The sequence below is a fragment of the Crocuta crocuta genome, unplaced genomic scaffold (assembly GCF_008692635.1).
Source record: "Crocuta crocuta isolate KB4526 unplaced genomic scaffold, BGI_CrCroc_1.0 scaffold167, whole genome shotgun sequence".
In the NCBI taxonomy this organism is placed as follows: Eukaryota; Metazoa; Chordata; class Mammalia; order Carnivora; family Hyaenidae; genus Crocuta; species Crocuta crocuta.
In genome coordinates, this window is record NW_027532406.1 from 6927905 (window position 1) to 6942113 (window position 14209).

Below are 14209 nucleotides of genomic sequence, written 5' to 3' on the forward strand. Positions count from 1 at the left end.
AAGAGCTGCACTGAGGTTGTGAGGAGTGTCTGATTATATATGCTTTCAAGTTGGGAGGTGGTTAGAGATAGCGAAGTCTCTAAGGAATTTGGAAGCAAGGTTTCCAGGACTTTGAGGGGCTAGATGTTAGGATAAGGTCATTTACTACTATCTAGTAAATAGTCATGAGACCCTTCAGATGTACATCAGTGGGCCATATGCTTGGAGGATGATTGTTCACCTATATCTTGGGGGATAGAGATAAAGGAAATTTCCAAGGGGATTTTTTACAGGATCCTGGAGGTGGGGACAAAGTTAAGCTAAGTTTGCCTTTTGCCTCTAGCAAAGTATTAACATTTAGGGAGCTAAACTCCTTAAAGAAGGTCACTCTGCCTCTCTTAAGTACTTGTGAATGGGCTGTAAGTTACAAAGTTTAATTTTTTTCTGCCATATTTCTTTTGCCTTTGTTCTCCACAGCAATTTCCAAGGTTCAATGTAACAAATATCAGTACGTCGTTACATTTTATGGCTAAAACTATCCCTTTAAATCGATATTGGCTATATTTTGTTGTTTTTCTTCCTCCTCCTATCGTATATTCCCACATTTTGTTTATCTGTTTCTCAGTTGATCATTTAGGTTGTCTTCACTTTTAGCTGTTAAAATAATTCTGCTGTGAATACTCAAGATTTTGTTTGAATTCTTGTTTTCAATTTATTTAGGTATATGCCTAGAGAATTTTGCATCACATGGCAATTCCATACTTAAATTTTGATAAATTGCCAACCTGTTTTCACAGTGGCTACAGTAATTTACATTACAAGCAGTGCACCACATCTTCCTCAACCCTTACTTTCTTTTAAAAAAAGTTGTTACAGCTGGGGCGCGTTGGGTGGCTCAGTCAGTTAAGCATCCAACATCTGCTCAGACCATGATCTCATGGTTCCTGAGTTAGAGCCCCACATCAGATTCTCTGCTGTCAGCGAAGAGCCCACTTCAGATCTTCTGCCTCCTTTTCTCTCCGCCTCACTCAGCGCAATCTCTCTCTCAAAAATAAAAATATTTGGGTGCGCCTGGGTGGCTCAGTCAGTTAAGTGTCCAACTTCGGTTCAGGACATTATCTCACAGTTCATGAGTTTGTGCTGGCAGCTCAGAGCCTGGAGCCTGCTACAAATTCTGTGTCTGCCTAGCTCTCTGTTCCTTTGTGCTCATGTTCTGTCTCTCCCTTTCTCGCTCTCACTCTCTTTTCTCTCTCTCTCTCACACACACACACATAAACGTTAAAAAAATTTTTAGGGACACTTGGGTGGCTCAGTCGGTTGAATGTCCGACTTCGGCTCAGGTCATGATCTCACAGTTCGTGGGTTCAAGCTCTGCGTCGGGCTCTGTGCTGACACCTCAGAGCCTGGTGCCTGCTTCAGATTCTGTGTCTCCCTCTCTCTGACCCTCCCCTGCTCACACTCCCTCCCTCTCTCTCTCTCTCTCTCTCTCAGTAATAAATAAAAGCATTAAAATTTTTTCTTAAAAAGCAAATATATATTTTAAAAAAAGAAAAAAATTTTTGAAGGGGCACCTGGGTGGCTCAGTTTAGTGTCTGACTCTTGATCTCAGCTCAGGTCATGATCTTATGGTTTATGAGATCTAGCCCCACATTGGGCTCTGTGCTGAGAGCACAGAGCCTGCTTGGGATTCTTTCTCTTCCTCTTTCTCTCTGATCCTACCCAGCTCACGTGCAAGCTCTCACTCTGAAAATAAATAAGTAAAAACTTTAAAATTTAAAAAAATGTTTTTTTCATGTTTATTTATTTTTGAGAAAGGCAGAAAGACAGAGCATGAGTAGGAGTAAGAGAGAGGGAGACACAGAATCAGAAGCAGAATCCAGGCTCTGAGCTGTCAGCTCAAACTCACAAACTGTGAGATAATGACCTGAGCTGAAGTGAGTCGCTTAATTGACTGAGTCACCCAGGTGCCCCCCCCGACCAAATGTTTTTTTACTGTTTTATTTATTTCTGAGAGAGAGACAGCGTGAGCAGGGGAGGGTCAGAGAGAGAGGGAGATACAGAATCTGAAGCAGGCTCCAGGCTCTGAGCTAGCTGTCAGCACAGAGCCTGACGTGGGGCTCGAACCCACAAACCGTGAGATCATGACCTGAGCTGAAGTCAGACGCTTAACTGACTGAGCCACCCAGGCACCTCCAAATGTTTTTTAAATAACAAAAATAAAAATATTTAAAAATGTATATATACCAACAATAAATAAATAGATGTTGTTGTAGCTATCCCTACGTATGTATGAAATTGGTTTGATTGGTATCCCTAATGAGTAACAATGTTATCTTATTGGCTATTTGTTTTTTTGGGGTTTTTTTGACAAAGTGAGTGGATGAGGGGCAGAGAGAGAGAGACTGTGGATCCCAAGTGGGCTGCCCTGCACTGACAGACTGATAGCAGCAAGCCTAATGTGGGACTCGAACCCACGAACCATGAGATCATGACCTGAACTGAAGTTAGACGTTCAGCAGACTGAGCTACCCCGGTGTCCCTCTTATTGGCCATTTGTGTATCTTCCTTACAGAAAAGTCTATTCGTGTCCTTTGGTTCCCCCTCCACCTCATTTGTAATTTTTTTTTTTGCAGTATAAATTACGTAACATAAAATTTATTACTTTAACCATTTTGAGAAGTGTACAATTCAGTGGTATGAAGTACATTTACAGTTTTATGCAGCTATTACATTGGTTCAGTTTTAAATTTGGTTGTTAGTCTTTTTGAGTGCTAAGAGCTCTAGTTCCGTGTACAAGATCTTTATCAGAGATATGATTTGCAGATATTTTCTCCCATTCTGTGGATTATCGTTTCAATTTATTAATAGTGTCTTTTCATGAACAAAACATGGATTTTTCTTGAAGTCGAACTTATCTATTTTTTTCTTTTTCTTACTTATGTTGGGGAGTTTTTATGCCTCACTTCACGATTATTCTGGCAGATCGAAGAATTAAATTGAGATGAGACAGATTAACAGAAGAAAAGTCAAATTTAGTTACATACATATGGAGCATCCACATAAACATGAGAGATTCCAAAAACAGTCACACAAAATGAGGTATATATGTCATCCTGGACAAAGGAGAGGAGGTAGGGATCTGAAGCTTGAAAGGGAAGGAAGGTAATTCATAGGAAAAATATAATGAGTAAATATTTGATAAACAAATGATGGTTGGGCCATCCAGAAGCAATGGGACATAGAGATCAAAAAGGCCTTGCCAGGTTCCAGACCTTCCCTGTCTAACATACCTAGCTCATATTATACTACAATTTCCCACGGGGTGTCCAGTTGGCTTAGTTGGTGAATCATGCAATGCTGGATTTTGGGGTCATGAGTTTGAGCTCCATGTTGGGCATACAAATTACTAAAAAAATTTAAAAATTAAAATAACAATAATAAAAGCAGCACTTGGCTGACTCAGTCAGTAGATTATGGGACTCCTGATCTTGGGGTTATGGGTTTGAGCCACACATTTGTTGCAAAGACTGCTTAAAAATAAAATATTTAGGGAGTGCCCGGGTGGCTCAGTCTGTTGAGTGTCCAACCCCTCATTTTGTCTCAGGTTATGATCTCATGGTTTGTGGGCTCAGGCCCTGCTTCCTGCTCTGTGCTGACAGTGCAGAGCCTGCTTGGGATTCTCTCTCTCTCTCTCTCTCTCTGTCGCTCTCGCTCTCGCTCTCTCTCGCTCTCTCTCTCTCTCTCTCTCTCAAAATAAATGAATAAACTTGGGACACCTGGGTGGCTCAGTCGGTTAAGCATCTGACTTCAGCTCAGGTCATCATCTCAAAGTTCGTGGTTCAAGCCCCGCATCGGGCTCTGTGCTGACTGCCAGCTCAGAGCCTGGAGCCTGTTTCAGAGTCTGTGTCTCCCTCTCTCTCTGACCCTTCCCTGCTCATGCTGTCTCTCTCTCTCTCTCCTAGAAATAATAAAAAAAAATTTTTTTAAGGATAGATGAATAAACTTAAAAAGTAAAATAAAATATTCATTAAAAAAACACATTTATTTATTTTTGAGAGACAGAGAGAGACAGAGCATGAGCCGGTAAGGAGGAGAGAATGAGGGAGACAGAATCCGAAGCAGGCTCCAGGTCCTGAGCTGTCAGCAAAGAGCCTGCCATGAGGCTTGATCTCACAAACCTTGATATCATGACCTGATCTGAAACCAGACACTTAACGGACTGAGCCACCCAGGCACCCCAAAATCAAATATTTAAAAATAAAATAATATGGGTGACTGGTGGCTCAGTTGGTTAAGTGTCTGACTCTTGATTTCAGTTCAGGTCCTTATCTCACAGTTTGTAGGGTCCAGCCCCATGTCAGGCTCTGTGCTGTTAGCGTGGAGCTAGCTTGGGATTCTCTCTATTCCTCTCTCTGCCCCTCCCACATGCTTGCTCGCTTTCTCTCTCTCCCTCTCTTTCTTTCTCTCAAAATAAATAAATAAACCTTAAAAAAAATAAAATAGGGCTGGATTTCGGCTTAGGTCGGATCTCACAGTTCCTGAGTTCAAGCCCTGTGCACAGAGTCTGCTTGGGATTCTCTCTCTCTCTCTCTCTGCTCCTCCCCCACTTGCCCTTGCTCAACCATGCTCTCTCTAAGTAAATAAATAAAGAAATACTTTTAAAAAGTCAATTGACCATACATGAATAGGTTTATTTCTGGCATCTATATTCTATTTTATTGATCGATATATCTGTACTTATGTCAGTACTATGCTCTTTTTTTTTTTAAGTGTATTTATTTATTTTGAGACAGAGAGCTCATGTGAGAAGGGGAGGGGCAGAGAGAGAAGGAGAGAATCCTAAACAGGCTCCACACCGTCAGTGAAGAGCCTGATTTGGGGCTTGAACTCATGAACCATGAGATCAAGACCCGAGGCAAAACTAAGAGTCGGACACTTAACTGGCTGAGCCACTCAGGTGCTGCAGTACCATATTCTTTTAATTACTGTGACTTTGTAGCAAGTTTTGAGAATTGTGAGTCTGCTAACTTTGTTTTTTTCAAGATTGGTTTGGCATTTCAAGGCATCTTGCAATTCCATATGAACTTTTGATCAGATTGACAGGCAAATATGGTGGTTGGAATTTTTTAAATTTTATTTATTTATTTATTACTTTAAAATTTTTATTTTTGACAGAAATAAAGCAAGAGAGCATGAGATGGGCAGAGCTAGAGGAAGGCAAAGGATCTGAAGTGGTCTCTGCACTGACAGTTAATACCGGAGAGCCTGTTGCAGGGCTCAAACCCAGAAACCGTGAGATCATGGCCTGAGTGAAGTTGGATGCTTAACCAACAGAGCAACCTGGGTGCCCCTATTTATTTACTTATTTGTTTGTTTGTTTGTTTAAGTAATCTCTATACCCAGCATGGGACTCGAACTCACAACCCTGAGATTAAGATTTGCATTCTCTTCCAATTGAGCCAGCCAGCTGCCCCAGTGATTGGAATTTTGACAGGAATTTCAATGAATTAATTGACCAATTTGGGGAGTATTGCCTTCTTAACAATATTAAGTATCCATTTCACAAATATGGGATGTTTTCCCATTTATTTAGTTCTTCTTTAATATCTTTCATCACGTTTTAAAGGTTTCAGAATTGAATGTTTTGCTACTCCTTGGTTAAATTTATTCCCCAACTATTTTATTCTTTTTGATGCCATTATAAATGGAACAGTTTTCTCAATTTCATTTTGGATTGTTTATTACAAGTGCAGAGGCATACAATCGATTTTAGTGGGGTGCCTGGGATGCTCAGTCAGTTTGGCATCCAACTTCAGCTCAGGTCATGATTTCACAGTTCATGAGTTCGAGTCCCACATTGGGCTCACCGCTGTCAGTGCAGAGCCTGCTCTGGATCCTCTGTCCCCTGTCTATTCTCTGTCTCAAAAATAAGTAAAACATTTAAAATGCATAAATAAAATAAACATTTAAATATTTTTCAAAATTTAAAAATTTATTTTAGCATGTTGATTTTGTATTGTGCATCGTTGAAAATAATTTTTTAAATGTTTTATTTATTTTTGAGAGAGAGAAAGAGTAAGTGGGTGAAGGGCAGAGAGGATCCAAAGCAGGCTCTGCTGACTGCAGAGAGCCTGACGTCGTGGGGCTCAGAACTCACCAACCATGAGATCATGAACTGAGCCCAAGTCAGATGCTTAACTGACTGAGTCACCCAGGTGCCCCTGTATTTTACAACTTTGTTGAACAGTTTACTTGCTATAATTGTTGTGTGCATGTATGTATTCATTAGGATCATATATAAGATCATGTCATCTGTGAATTGAGATACTTTAACTTGTTCCTTTCCAATTTGAATGCTTCTTATTCCTTTCTTTTTTCCCCCCGTTGGCTTAATTGCTCTAGTTAGAATTTCCAGTACAATGTTGAGTAGAAGTGGTGAGATCAGACATCTTTATCTTGTTACTGATTGTAGGGGGAAAGCTTCAGTCTTTATTAAGTATGAATTTAGCTGTGGGTTTTTCACAGATGCCTTTTATTAAGATGCTTCTCTTCTATTGCTAGTTTATTGACAGTTTTCCTCATGAAAGGATTTGGATGTTGTCAAATGGTTTTCTTCCATCAATTGAGAGGATCATGTGGATTTTTACTGCTTTGCATTAATATGGTGTGTTAGAGTTGATTGGTTTTTGTATGTTGCTCAATCCTTGAATTCCTGAGGTAAATCCCTTTTGGTTATGGTATATAATCTTCTTAAGACCTCCTGGGTTTGGTCTGCTAGTATTTTGTTTAGAAATTTTGCATATATGTTGGCCTGCAGTGTTCTTATTCATTTTTTTTAAGTAATCTGTATGCCCAGTATGGGGCTGGAACTTATGACCCTGAGATCAAAAGTCACATCCTCTACTGACTGAGCCAGCTAGGTCTCTCTCTTCTGATGTCTTTGATTGGCTTTGGTATGAGAATAATACTTTGTTCATAAAAGCATTCCTTTTTCCTATTTCTAGAAGTGCTTAAGAAGAAATGGTGTTAATTCCATTTTATTTTTTACTTTTTATTTAAAAAAATGTTTTTATGTTTATTTATTATTGAGACAGAGAGAAACAGAGCATGAATAGGGAAGGGGCAGAGAGAGAGGGAGACACAGAATCTGAAGCAGGTTCCAGGCCCTGAGCTGTCAGCACAGAGCCCGACGCTGGGCTTGAACCCACAAACCATGAGATCATGACCTGTGCTGGTCAGACGCTTAACTGACTGAGCCACCCAGGCGCCCCACCATTTTAAATAGTTGATAGAATTCACCAGTGAAGTTATCTTGTCCTGGACTTTTTTTTTTTTCTCAGTGGATAGTATTTTGATTACTGACTTTAAAATTTTTTTGTTAAGATTTTATTTTTAAGTAATCTCTAGGCCCAATGTGGAGCTCAAACTTACAACTCTGAGATCAAGAGTCACATGCTCTACTCACTGAGCCAACCAGGCACCCCTTCTTTTCTCCTCATTTTTACACAAAATCCAAATCTTGCATTTTAAATCTATATCTTAGAACTTGTTTCATATCAGAGTAAGAGTGCTTCCCCATTGATATTGTTAGCCAAGTAATATTTTTTGTATGAATTATCAGAATATGGTTACTTGATTCCCAATTAATGAATATATAGGCCGTTTAAAAATTTTTTTCTGGGATACCTGGGTGGCTCAGTCGGTTAAGCGTCTGACTTCAGCTCAGGTCATGACCTCATGGTCCATGGGTTCGAACCCCGTGTAGGGCTCTGTGCTGACAGCCAGCTCAGAGCCTGGAGCCTGTTTCAGATTCTGTGTTTCCNCCCAACGCAGGGCTTGAACCCATGAATGGTGAGATCATGACCTGAGCTACAGTCAAGTGCTTAACCAAATGAGCCACCCAGGGGCCCCTATTTAGGCCATTTTTTAAAAAAGATATCTTTTGGGGCGCCTGGGTGGCTTAGTCGGTTGAGCGTCCGACTTTCGCTTAGGTCATGATCTCCCGGTTCGTGGGTTCGAGCCCCGTGTCGGGCTCTGTCCTGACTGCCAGCTCAGAGCCTGGAGCCTGTTTCAGTCTGTGACTCCCTCCCTCTCTCTCTGACCCTCCCCTGCTCACGCTATCTCTCTCTCTCTCCTAGAAATAAATAAAAATATTTAAAAAAAATAAATAAAAAAGATATCTTTTTTATGGAAAGAGAGCATTAATTAATTAATTAGTTAATTAATTTTTTTTTTTAAGTATGCTCTACTCTCAATGTAGGGCTTGATCTCATGGCTCCAAGATCAAGTCACATATTCTGTCGACTGAGCCAGGCAGGTGCCCCCTCTGTCAGGCAGGTCTTTTTTTTATCTTTTGCACTCATAAGCAGTGCTGCAGTAAAAAACCTCATACTCTTATCACTCTGTACAATTTTATCAGTAGAATATGTTCCTAGACGTAGGATTGCTTGGTCACAGATCTTGTGAATTTACACTTCTAATATTGTAAGTAATTTACAATTTGTCATTAATATTTAATACATATTGCCAACTTGATTTCTCCATGAGTTATACCAGCAACATATGAGAGCACCTGTTTTCCCATATTCTTGCCAAATAGTATATTTTCAAACTTTAAGGCTGCAAAAAGGTGTTTCTGTTATCCATTACAGTATCACGAACCATCACTAAATGTAGTGGCTTAAAATAACAACTTTTTAAAAATTTTTAAAAATGTTTTATTTCTTTCTGAGAGAGACAGACAGACTGACAGAGAGCATGAGCAGGGGAGGGTCAGAGAGAGAGGGAGACACAGAATCTGAAACAGGCTCCAGGACCTGAGCTAGCTGTCAGCACAGAGCCCAACACAGGGCTCAAACCCATGAACCGTGAGATCATGACCTGAGCCGAAGTCAGATGCTTAACCTCCTGAGCCACCCAGGTGCCCCTAAAATAACAACTTCTTAATGTCTGTTGGCTCTGTGGGATGACTGAGCTCAGCTAGATGGGTATTGCTTAAGATCTCTAGTTTGCCTGCAGTCAGATGGCAGCTGAGGCTGGAGTCATCTGATTCCAGCCTGTCCAAGGTGATTGCTTGATTCACATTTTTGGCACTAGAGTGTTCCTTTACTCTCAGCCTGTCCAGCGGAGCAGACTGACCTTCTTTTATAACAGCTCAGGGCTCCAAAGTAAAGAAGGGGATAATGTCAGCTCAGGCTCAGTAGAGCGGAAGGAATAGATGCCAGCTCTCAAGGGGTAAGTGATGTGCACAGAGAGGGAGGAAAGGAGATGATGGCCATATCTGGTACCCTGATATAGTTTTCATTAGTATTTCTCTCAGTGTGAGTGTGGCTGTTGTTTCATACATGTAAGAGACATTTGTACTTCCATTTATAGTAACCAATTATTCATTCCTTTGTTGTTTTTCTATTTGGACACAGATCCTTTACTTCTCAATTTTTGAGAGCTCATTACCTTAGTCCTTCATAATAAAACCTGCAAATATTTTATGTAAATTTTTGTTTTGATTTTTTTTTACTTGGATTTTGATGAGTTTTACTGTGCAGAAATTTTATCTTCATGTAGTAAAACTTATAACATTTTTCTTTTATAGCCCCTGAATTTCACACACACACAAAAGCCTTTCCCACTCTGATTATAAAATATAAATTCTGCAATTGTTTCTTCTAGAATTTTTATTTAATTTTTTTAATGTTTATTTTTGTGAGAGAGAGGGTGCGCAAGTGGGGGAGGGGCAGAGAGAGGGAGACGGAGGATCTGAAGTGGGCTCTGTGCTGAAGCAGGCTCCAGGCTGACAGCACAGAGCCCGAAGTAGGGCTCAAACTCAGGAACCACGAAACCATGACCTGAGCCAAAGTCAGATGCTTAACTGACTGAGCCACCCAGGCGCCCCTAGAATTTTAAGTTTTTTGTCTGTTTAAGTTTTCAATTCTTTTAGAATTTATCCTGGGGAAAGGAGGTAGGACTCTAACTTTGTTTATTACAAATGGCTACTCAGTTATTCCAACTATTCATTGAATAATCTTTCATTACCCTAGTGATTTGAAATGCCACCAATCTATTATTGATCACACCAATACCATATTCTTTCCACTATTGTAGTTTATAAAATATTTTATATTTATGATACTGTGTGTGCAATCCTTTAACTACCCTCTCTTTCCCCCACCCCTGAATTTTTTGGCTATTGTTGTCTGTTCCATATGAACTTTAAAGTAAGATAAGAGATACTTAACCGACTGAGCCACCCAAGTGTCCCTGTTTATTTATTTTTGAGACAGAGCAAGTGAGAGGGGAAGGTACATAAGGAGAGGGGGACAGAGGATCTGAAGCAGGCTCTGCACTGACAGCAGACAGCCCAATGCAGGACGTGAATTCATGAACCATGAGATCATGACCTAAGCCAAAGTTGGATCCTCAACTGACTAAGCCAATCTTGCTCACTTAAATTTTATTTTAGAGAGAGAGAATGTGAGCAGGGAGAGTGGCAGAGGGAGAGAGAGAGAGAGAGAGAATCCCAAGCAGGCTCCACACAGTCTGCACGAAGCCCCATGAAGCACTGGAACTCATGAACTGTGAGATCATGACCTGAACAGAAATCAAGAATTGAAAGCTTAACCAACTGCGCAACTCAGTTGCCCTTGTATGCTGTACTTTTCATTCTCATGATTTATTTTGTAACTAGAAGTCTGCACCTCTTTTTTTTTAATTTATTTTTTTAGTAATCTCTATACCCAATGTGGGGTTCGACTTCAAAATCCTGAGATCAAGAGTTACATATTCCACTGACTGAGCCAACTAGGTACTCCGGAAATCTATACCTCTTAATCCCCTTTATTTCACCCATGCCACATTTCCTGTGGCAACCACCAGTTTATTCTCTATAGGAATTCTTAACAAGTGAGAAAAATCCGACCTGAAGGTTTTCAATGAAGTAGAATTTTTATGAAAAGTGTTCTGGAAAATTAATGAAGTTTTTAGTTTGCTTAGAAGTAATTCAGCACACCTAGATGACTCACCTGGTTGAGTAGCCAACTCTTGATTTTTGCTTGGGTCACAGCATGAAGCCCCAGTCAGGCAGGCTCTGAGGTGAGCATGGAGCCTGCTTAAGAATCTCTCTCTCTCCTTTGTCTCTATCTCTCTAAAATACTAATAATAAGGGGTGCCTGCGTGGCTCAGTCAGTTGGATGTCAGACTCTTGATTTTGGCTCAGGTCCTGATCCCAGGGTCTTGGGAATGAGTCCTACATTGGGCTCCATGCTGAACAAGGAGCCAGTTTGGGATTCTCTCCCTCTGCCCTGCTCTATCACTCTCTTTCTCTAAAAAAAAAAAGGGGGGGGGGTTGCCGCCTGCATGGCTCAGTCGATTAAGCGTACAACTTCAGCCTTGGTCATGAACTCATGGTTCATGATTTCGAGCCCTGTGTCAGACTCTGTGCTGAGAGCTCAGAGCCTGCTTCAGATTCTGTGTCTCCTTCTTTCTGCCCCTGGGCCACTTGCATGCTCTCTCTCAAACATAAAAATAAACATTAAAAAAATTTGGAGTGCTGGGTGGCTCAGTCAGTTAAGTGTCCCACTTTGGCTGAGGCCACGATCTCATGGTTTGTGGGTCTGAGCCCCATGTTGGGCTCTATGCTGACAGTCCAGAACCTGGAGCCTGCTTTGGATTCTGTGTCTCCCTCTCTCTCTGTCCCTCTCTCTCTCTCTCTCTGTCTTTTTCACTCTCTCTCACTGTCTCAAAAATAAATAAACAGTAAACAAACAAACAAAAAAGGGTCAAACACTTAACCAACTGGGCCACCCAGGCACCCCAAGCTAATACTCCTGTAAATACTCATTTTTTTGAAATGACTGTGACTGGAAGAAGAAAGAAGAAAGAAATGGTGGTGTTAGCAGAGGGATATGGTGCAAGGAGGGGGATGTGGGGTTGAAGAGCAGTTTCTTATTTGTTTTACATTATTTGTTTTATGATGCCAGAGACTAGAATGTATTTGAATACTGCTAGGGAGAATCCAATATTGAGATTGAAGTGAAAGGGAATGACAAAATAACTCTCTCAAGGAACTGAAGTCCCTGAAAGGCTAGATGGGACAGAGTACACAGAGCAGGATTAAATCTTTGTGTGTTTGTTGGCGTTTTGTTTGTTTGGAGTTTTAAAATTTATTTATTTTTTAATTTACATCCAAATTAGTTAGCATATGGTACAACAGTGATTTCAGGAATAGATTCCTTAATACCCCTCCCTCTTCCCCCCTCCCACAACCCCTCCAGCAAACCTGTTTGTTCTCCATATTTAAGAGTCTTTTATGTTTTTTTCCTCTCCTTGTTTTTACATTATTTTGTCTTCCCTTATGTTCATCTCTTCTGTATCTTAAATTCCTCATATGGGTGAAGGCATATGATATTTGCCTAATTTTGCTTAACATAATACCCTCTAGTTCTATCCACGTTGTCCCAAATGGCAAGATTTCATTCTTTTTTGCCGAGTAATATTCCATTGTATATATATGTAACACATCTTCTTTATCTATTCATCTGTTGATGGACATTTGGGCTGTTTCCATACTTTGGCTATTGTCGATGGTGCTGCTATAAATGGGTCATAGGGTAGTTCTGTTTTTAAGTGTTTGAGGAAGCTCCATACTGGTTTCCAGAGTGGCTACACCAGTTTTTCATTCCCATGTTTATTTGTTTTTTAAGAGAGAATTAGGGAGGGAGAGAGAAAAAAGAGAGAGAAAGAATTCTTTTTTTTTAATGTTTATTTTTGAGAAGGAAAGACAGAGAGACAGAGCATGAGAAGGGGAGGGACAGAGAGAGGGAGACATAGAGTCTGACGCAGGATCCAGGCTCTGAGCTGTCAGCACAGAGCTAGACATGGGGCTCGAAACCACAAACAGTGAGATCATGACCTGAGCCAAAGTCCGATTCTTAACTGACTGAGCCACCCAGGCGCCCCAAGAAAGAATCTTAAGCAGGTTCCACTCTCACCACAGAGCCTGACTTAGAGCTTGATCATAAGTAAAACTTTAAAAATTATTTTAGAGGTGCCCAGGCAGCTCAGTCAGTTAAGCTTCGGACTCTTGATTTTGGCTTAGGTCATGATCTCAGGCGTCGTGAGATCGAGCCCCGAGTTGGGCTTTGTGCAGGGTGTGAAGCCTGCTTGGGAATGTCTCTCGCCCTTTCCTTCTGCCCTTCACCTTCTTGCTCTCTCTCACCCTCTCTCTCTCTCAAAAATAAATAAAAATAAAAATGTTTTAAGGAAAATAAAAAGTCTTGGTAGGAAAATGCTTTTGAATAATATCTATCTCTTGAAGTTCTGAACGTTACTTTCACAGTTTTATAAAATAGCCTGGTAATAAATTTGGCACCTGGCAAGAAGAAGGAATTTTCACTGATCTTTGGCCAAATATTTTAAGCTGCCCAAAAGGGCTGATTAGAAAGAGAATATAAAGTGTTGGCAAGAAAATGATTGAACTCAGGAAATAAGCCAGAGAGGGAAAGATTGCATAGGAAGAAGGATCAATGGAGTCTCCCCAGAGGTAGGAAAAGAGTTGTGGAAAGAGCTGGCAGGACAAACAGAACAGATGGGAAGGTGAGGTCATGATGTGAGATATTTGAACTAATGATTTTGGAAGTGATGATATGTTCCATTCCATGACTGGAAAAAGGAACCTCTGGTGACATGGGAGAGAAGGTGCCCAGACAAAATCAAGGAGCTGAGATGTAAAGGGGTTGGATGAGGTGTCTGCTTGTTCAATGAAATTACCCAGAATGATAGTAAAAGCCAGGGCAGGAATAATGTGTGCCAACAGCAAAGTCACCGATGAATAAGGAGGAGTGTTCAGGAAGGTGATGGAGAATGGGAGGCGTGGCAGAGCTAAATGATGTGAAATTTTTTCATTTTTAAAACTATGTGTTTATTTATTTTTATTATTTATTAACTTATTTTTAAAAATGTATTGTTTGGAGTGCCTATGTATTTATTGTTTAAGCATCAAACCTTGCTTTTGGCTGAGGTCATGATCTCACTCCATAAGTTCAAGACCTGCATGGGCTCTGTGAAAACAGTGTGGAGATTGCTTGGGATTCTCTCTCTCCTTCTCTCTCTGCCCCTCCCCAGTCCCCTCAAAATAAATAATCTTTTAAAAAAAGAAAGGGGTGCCTAGGTGGCTCCGTCAGTTACGCATCCAACTTCAGCTCAGGTCATGATCTAACAGTTCATGGGTTCGAGC